The 6,652-nt window shown below is 34.6% G+C and overlaps 1 long non-coding RNA gene across 1 annotated transcript; it reads left to right on the top strand.

The window, feature by feature from the left end:
* Positions 1–433: 433 nt before the first annotated feature.
* Positions 434–4,242, top strand: LOC136750454 (uncharacterized). Its single transcript, XR_010816873.1, has 3 exons — positions 434–593; positions 738–817; positions 1,095–4,242. It is a non-coding gene; the product is annotated as an uncharacterized LOC136750454 (long non-coding RNA).
* Positions 4,243–6,652: the final 2,410 nt, after the last annotated feature.

The raw sequence follows: 6,652 nt of genomic DNA, 5'->3' as shown, positions 1-6,652 counted from the left end.
TGGAAGAGAAGATGATGAGAACATTTTCTTGGCGACAAAATGAAATTTGTGATGGATTGAGTGTTGGAAACATTATAAAGAAATACCCATTTATCTCCATGCCAGCAGTGGTAAGATACTTTTTCACAAAAAAAATAAATCTAAAATCTAATAAAGTCCTTGATCAAGCAATACCCCACAGAAGATTCAAACCCATAACCTTTGCATTATGAATCCAGAGCTCCATCCACTATTACACACTGCTGTCTTCCCATATGTATAATAATAATAATAATAATAATAATAATAATAATAATAATAATAATAATAATAATAATAATAATAATATATATATATATATATATATATATATATATATATATATATATATATATATATATATTAGCAGTTAACAGTTGCAGTGCTTCACTGTCTCACACAGTTAAATCAATAAATGGATCAATTACACAACACTGGAAATATCGTCAGAAAATTCCAGGGAAGGTTCGAAAACCTTGTTAGCAATGTGTTGAAGTTGGCCCAGGACAAGAAATCAGTTGAATACAAAGCATTTACCAAGGCAATGGCTGAAGTTTTGGCTGACAGTCTTCAAGGTAATTAAAAAAAAGATTTAAAATACAAAATTAATTAGGGTAAAAAGATTACAATATGATTACAATATGATCTGTCATTCCAAATTAGAATAAAAACTATTAAATACAACATTTTTGAAATGTATTCCCCCACCCCCCTCTTAGAAATGAACTACAGAGCTGCAATGATCTTTCTACCTACAATCATGCGAGAGAAAACTGAAAACATCATAACCCTGGGAAAGGTATGTAGTGAATATAAGTTTATTTTTGGCAATATTCAAAAAAAGTTTTGCATTTTGAAATATTGAACCTCAAGGGTTATATTTCTTAGTTTATACACATACAAAAAAAAGTTCTCCTTTATATTTTTATATAATATATGTAAAGAACCATACAGTGGGTACCATGTTTATTTATAGAACCGCTGGTATTTGGTGTTTAGCAGAAGTACATTGTAAGGTTTTAAACATAAATTTAACTACCCAATTTCAATGGCATGTGTTATTTGTTTTGTTCCAGACTGAACCAGCTACTGCATATCCAACCATGCTGTTGCCCAAAATCACAACATGGAGCTCAGTATTCTCCAAGAGAAATTATGCGGTGTTAGTCAAGATAGATGGGGTTGAGATCGGCAGGGCTAACTCAGTGGAGGAAGGTTTTGTTTCAATGTTTTGCAGCTACTTTGTGTATGGTGTTACATACCCACCACATCTCAAAAACACTTTGACTTTCCTGCAGCGGTATGTGCTGCAGTTGAAACTAGATCAAGATAAACCATTACCAACAACAGTTATGCGTATTATTAACAGACTTACTTAATTGTCCCTCAACAATGCCTTTCAGAACACGTTACCATTGCCCAAAATGTGCATGTAGTACTTATACATTGGTTAAATTAATACAACATGACTGTCTAATTCATGCCCACGAACCAAATTTTGCTATAATGTGTGGCCTAAACAACTGTCAGTGCACTTTCTTCACATTTGAATCGTACCGACGACACATTTATCGTAAACATGTAGACGACATGTACACCACCATACACAAGAGACTGCAGTTCAAGAAGTCACTGTTCAGGAGGAATATGAACATGTTAATACAGAGGATGTTCATAGTACTCCTTTGAGTTTAGTTCAATTAACAAATAGTTTCAGAGACAATTTATGTAGCTTTATCCTGAAGTGCAAAGAAAAGAACCTTCTAACACAATCTGTCCAGCAGGAAATTCTCGAAGATGTAAATTTCCTGTTCACATTTTTCAAAGAGAACTATGATGCATTCATTGTGTATCATCTCCAACAGAGTGGTTTCAATATTTCAGAATGTCCTCAACTTGATCATTTAGTTTGGACACCTCATTTTTTTTCTGAGGCTGCAAATGTAATTCGTTCTCAGTACATGTTAAAAGAATACTGCAAATTAAAACTAGATATGACAGAACCTGTACAGTATTTTCTCCGAAATGAAAATGGTAGTAAAGTAGGAACATACTCATACATTCCCATTGCAGATGTGCTGAGAAAGTATTGTAGTCATGAGGACATGTGGGATCATATTCAAGCCATAGCACACACAGAAAGGAATGGAGAAAAGTTAACTGACTATTGCGATGCGATTCATTTTAGGGAACATCCAGTCTTTTCCGCAGACCCAAATATTTTACGTTTGCATTTCTATGAAGATTAATTTGAAGTAGTGAACCCTCTGGGGTCTAAGAAAAACAAACATAAATTGTGTGCCATCTACTATACTGTAGGGAATGTACACAGTAGGTACAGGTCACAAGTGAAACATTGTCATCTAGCACTATTAGTTCCATACAAATTTGTGCAGGAGTGTGGTTTAGATAACATTTTACAACCAATGCTTAAATATCTACAAGAGCTGGCATCTAATGGTGTCACTGTAACTGTAAATTAAGTTGACTATAAAATTCATGCTACAATAGCAACAATATCTGCAGACAACCTGTCAGCCCACTTAATTGGTGAGTTTACTATGTCATTTAACACAGTTCGTGTCTATAGGTACTGCATGGCGAGTTATGGAGACATAAAAGAAAAGTTTTTGGATGATCAGTTCCAATTAAGAACTTCAGAAGTTCATAAATACAACCTGCAATCCATCAGAGAAAATCCAGAGAATTCAGCAATTTATGGTGTACGAAGCTGTTGTCCTTTTGAAGAATTACATTATTTTGATACTACAACAGCTTTCCCCCCGATCTGATGCATGACTTTTTAGAGGGTATAGTTCCATTAGTTCTTAAACTTGTATTGAAAAATGCACACAGAGAGAGGCACATAACACTACATGAAGTAAATGAAGAACTTAAAAGAATAGCTATCGGTCAAAATGACAAAGCAAACAAACCTGTATGTATATCTGAGAAACATCTTCAGAATGGAGGGATTGTTGGATCTGCATCACAGAAATGGTGCTTATTTAGGCTCCTTCCCTTTATTGTTGGCCACTACATTCCCCATGATGCTAGGTACTGGACTGTTTACTTGTTGTGTAGAGAGATTGGTGACATCATAATGGCTCCAAAGGTTATCAAGGAGCTTCTAGCAACTCTTGAATTACTAGTTTTTGAGTTCTTGTCAGAAATGAAAGAGGTGTTTGGCAATGTTTTTACACCTAAATGTCATTATTTAATTCATTATGCCAGGCTAATGAGTTTATACGGGCCTTTACATCCATTATGGTGTATGAGATTTGAGGGGAAACGCCAATACTTTAAAAGTGTAGCCAACCATTGCAGGAATTTCATAAATCTTGCCTCAACTCTTAGCATTTGGCACCAGATGAAAGTGTTGGGAGTTTTCTTCAGCAAATATGCTAAATGAACATGAGAGCATTCCAGGAACCAGTGTGGCCACATCATATTCCTCTTTACCTAATGGTCTACAGTTTGCTATCCTCAAATTTAGTGAACGACATGGAATTGTCAACCTAGAAACAAAAGTATTGCAGCGTGTTACATCAATTAATGTTGACTGTGTTAAATATGCAACAAAGGATGTGTTTGTAATTGGATTGTTACATACAGAGGAAATCCCATTGTTTTTTCAAATAAAATACATATTTAATATGGATACTCAGTAGCTTTTGTGTGGGAAAATGCTAGTACCAGCTACCTATGAGAAACACTACCATGCTTACAAGGTCAAATTTGATAACGACTGGACTGTGGTAAACCCAGGAGATGAAGTAGATTTTCAGGCCCTTGACATGTATTCAGTTGATAATTTGTATATAGCAACAAGATACTGACATAATTTAATTGCAAGACAAATGTGTATTAAAAGACTAATGTATAAATTTAATGCATTAATTACTAAAAGTTTTTTATTTTTAAATATTATAAAGCACTATGGAAGTTTTGTATACTCCCTCTGAATGTGTTTTTGTTTACTTGAATTTATAATATGTATGTTGTTTTGAAATGTTATGTTGAAATGTTAAGTGTATAAGAATTTAATATAATAGGGCTAATGTTTTTTTTACATAAAGAGTAAGTTATGGTTTCACAAATGTTGAATGTTACTGATTCTACAATAGACATTATTACAATTAGTTGTTTTTGCAATATTAGGTTTCTTTTCATACAAATCCTCTGTACCTTTTAATTCTGTGCATTACCCAACATTAAGAAATAAATTATAAATGTACATAACAGAACTGTAAATAACCGTATGACATGTATTTTCTTACAAACCTAATTATTTTTAATAGTAGAAAGTTATGGCTATTTTATATATATATAAAACATGTTTTACTATTAATTAAACATGTACATAAATACATTGAATCCTTGTTAGTGTAAATGAATTGAGATATGTATTTGTTTAATGGGATACAATTTAGATCCATTATAAATAACCATGTACTAATATACGAGCATATGCACCCGTCTTCGTAGAAATAGGTACAACCTGATAATGGCGGGTACTTATAAGTACTAGGACATTAGTACCATTAGGTACATAATTGCCACCTGAGGTACCAAATGTTAAATGTTGTACCCCATAATAGGGTACTTATATAGTACCTTGAAAGGTACCACAGCAGTGACTAGCATTTGACCCTGTCTTGGTCCAGATGTGTACCTTTTTTCCCACATAAGGTACCAAACATGATGGTACAACTTTGTACCCCAAAAAAGGGTACTTATATAGTACCTTGAAAAGGTACCACTGGAGTGACAAGCATTTGTACCTTCTTTGGTACAGATGTGTACCTATTTTTATTTACGGTTAAGCCGTAATGTTGGAATTAACATGAATCCGTGTGCGAATATGAAAATGTCTACTACTCCGGAATGATAAAGCCCAGTGCCCTGAAGCTTTGCATATCTTACATAGACACTGCTATTTATCAAATGTGCAAGAGGCAAGTGACTGTGTGCAAAAACATGGCAGCCACAAGCAAATGACTATGCACAATGCAAAATACACATATTTATAAAAGCATGAAATTGACCCCAGAAAAACCTATCAGCAAAATTCAAAAACTTACCAAATTGTGTTACAATATGTCACTTATGACAGTAAATATATTCAGAATTATAGCCTAATGAACTTTAATTGTCAGTGATTAAACTAGTAGAAAGATCTGTCAAAATTGATGAAGCCAAGTTGATAGGACACAAAATCTAACTGCTGTACACCAACCAAAATGAAAGCTTCACATGTCAGCCACATCATGACATTCCTTATGTAGACCTCTACCTACTACAATGAAAACTTGACATATATGCTAGAATTAAGTTAAAAATACAATGGTACCTTACATAATTGATGCATGCAATCAAGAAATTAATATTATACTTCACTGACATTGAAATACACACTTCAAGTGACAAAAGATTGAAAACCTCAAATCTATACTACATTGGATTAGAATTGAAAATTACACATTTAATAACACATGCATTTAAACTACAAATGCCTGCTCAAATTTGAAACCTACTGATATGACATGGAAGCCTTAAAAGTTGCATGCAACTTCTAGTTATAGTGGACATTTTTGTTACCTGCGTGTATTACCTTGCACTTGTCCACATTGAATTTCATCTGCCAGGTGTCGGCCCACAACTGAATATTATCTAAGTCCCTTTGAATAGCCTGTGCTGCCGAGATTGTATCTGCTGAGCCACCTATTTTAGTATCATCAGCAAATTTGACAAGTTTGATAACTATCCCAGAGTCCAGATCATTATAGATTAGAAAAAGCAAAGGCCCTAGTACTGATCCCTGTGGAACTCCACTGACAACCTCACTCCAGTTAGAAGCGACTGCTCTAATCGACACCCTTTTACTTTCACCAACTCAGCAGCTGAACTGAATTGACTTCAATTTAGGCAAACTACAGACAATGCTAACTTCAATTTAGGCAAACTTAAAACAAAATGAGCAATGCTAAGACTGTTTTGAAACTAGTCAAACAACAAGATGGCTGCCTCTCACCTGTATTTTCCTGTATCTCTCTGTGGTAACTTGTATCAGTGATTAACACTAGTACAAATATCTGTCAAAGTTGAAAAACCCAAGTTGATTTGAGCCAAAACATGGCTGCTGTGCACCAATGAAAATAACAGCTTCAACCTTATACTGACATTTGTTATGTAGACTTTTACCTCCATCATGAGGACAAACTTGGAAATTGCACTCTGCATCTTCAATGCGGAAAAGTTGAAACTTTCAAATGTCCCTAAAACGCTCATACATGCATGAAAACTCATGACATTCGCAAGTGTTGTAGAATTCACTTATACCTACAAATGCAGTGAAAACTGCACATGCTGGTGTCATGGTGCTGCCCCCATATTGCTGCGAGATTGTGAAATGCCACAAAAATCTTCTTCTCCAAAACCAAATGACACATGCATATGCCACTTCCTACACATGCATACCTTATGCCCCACTATTACACTTGTTCATCAGAAGTTGCTCGGTCTCACGATTTGTCCGCCATGTTGCATTTTCTGATTCAAGCTATGGTGTCTTCTAATCCATGCCACTTACACCAACTGTGCCACAAATTGGTATGCATGACACTAGTACAGG

Source organism: Amia ocellicauda, chromosome 5 (assembly GCF_036373705.1).
Source record: "Amia ocellicauda isolate fAmiCal2 chromosome 5, fAmiCal2.hap1, whole genome shotgun sequence".
NCBI classification, from domain to species: domain Eukaryota; kingdom Metazoa; phylum Chordata; class Actinopteri; order Amiiformes; family Amiidae; genus Amia; species Amia ocellicauda.
The sequence above is the reverse complement of the archived record's forward strand: the minus strand, read 5'-3'. Positions and strand labels throughout refer to the sequence as shown.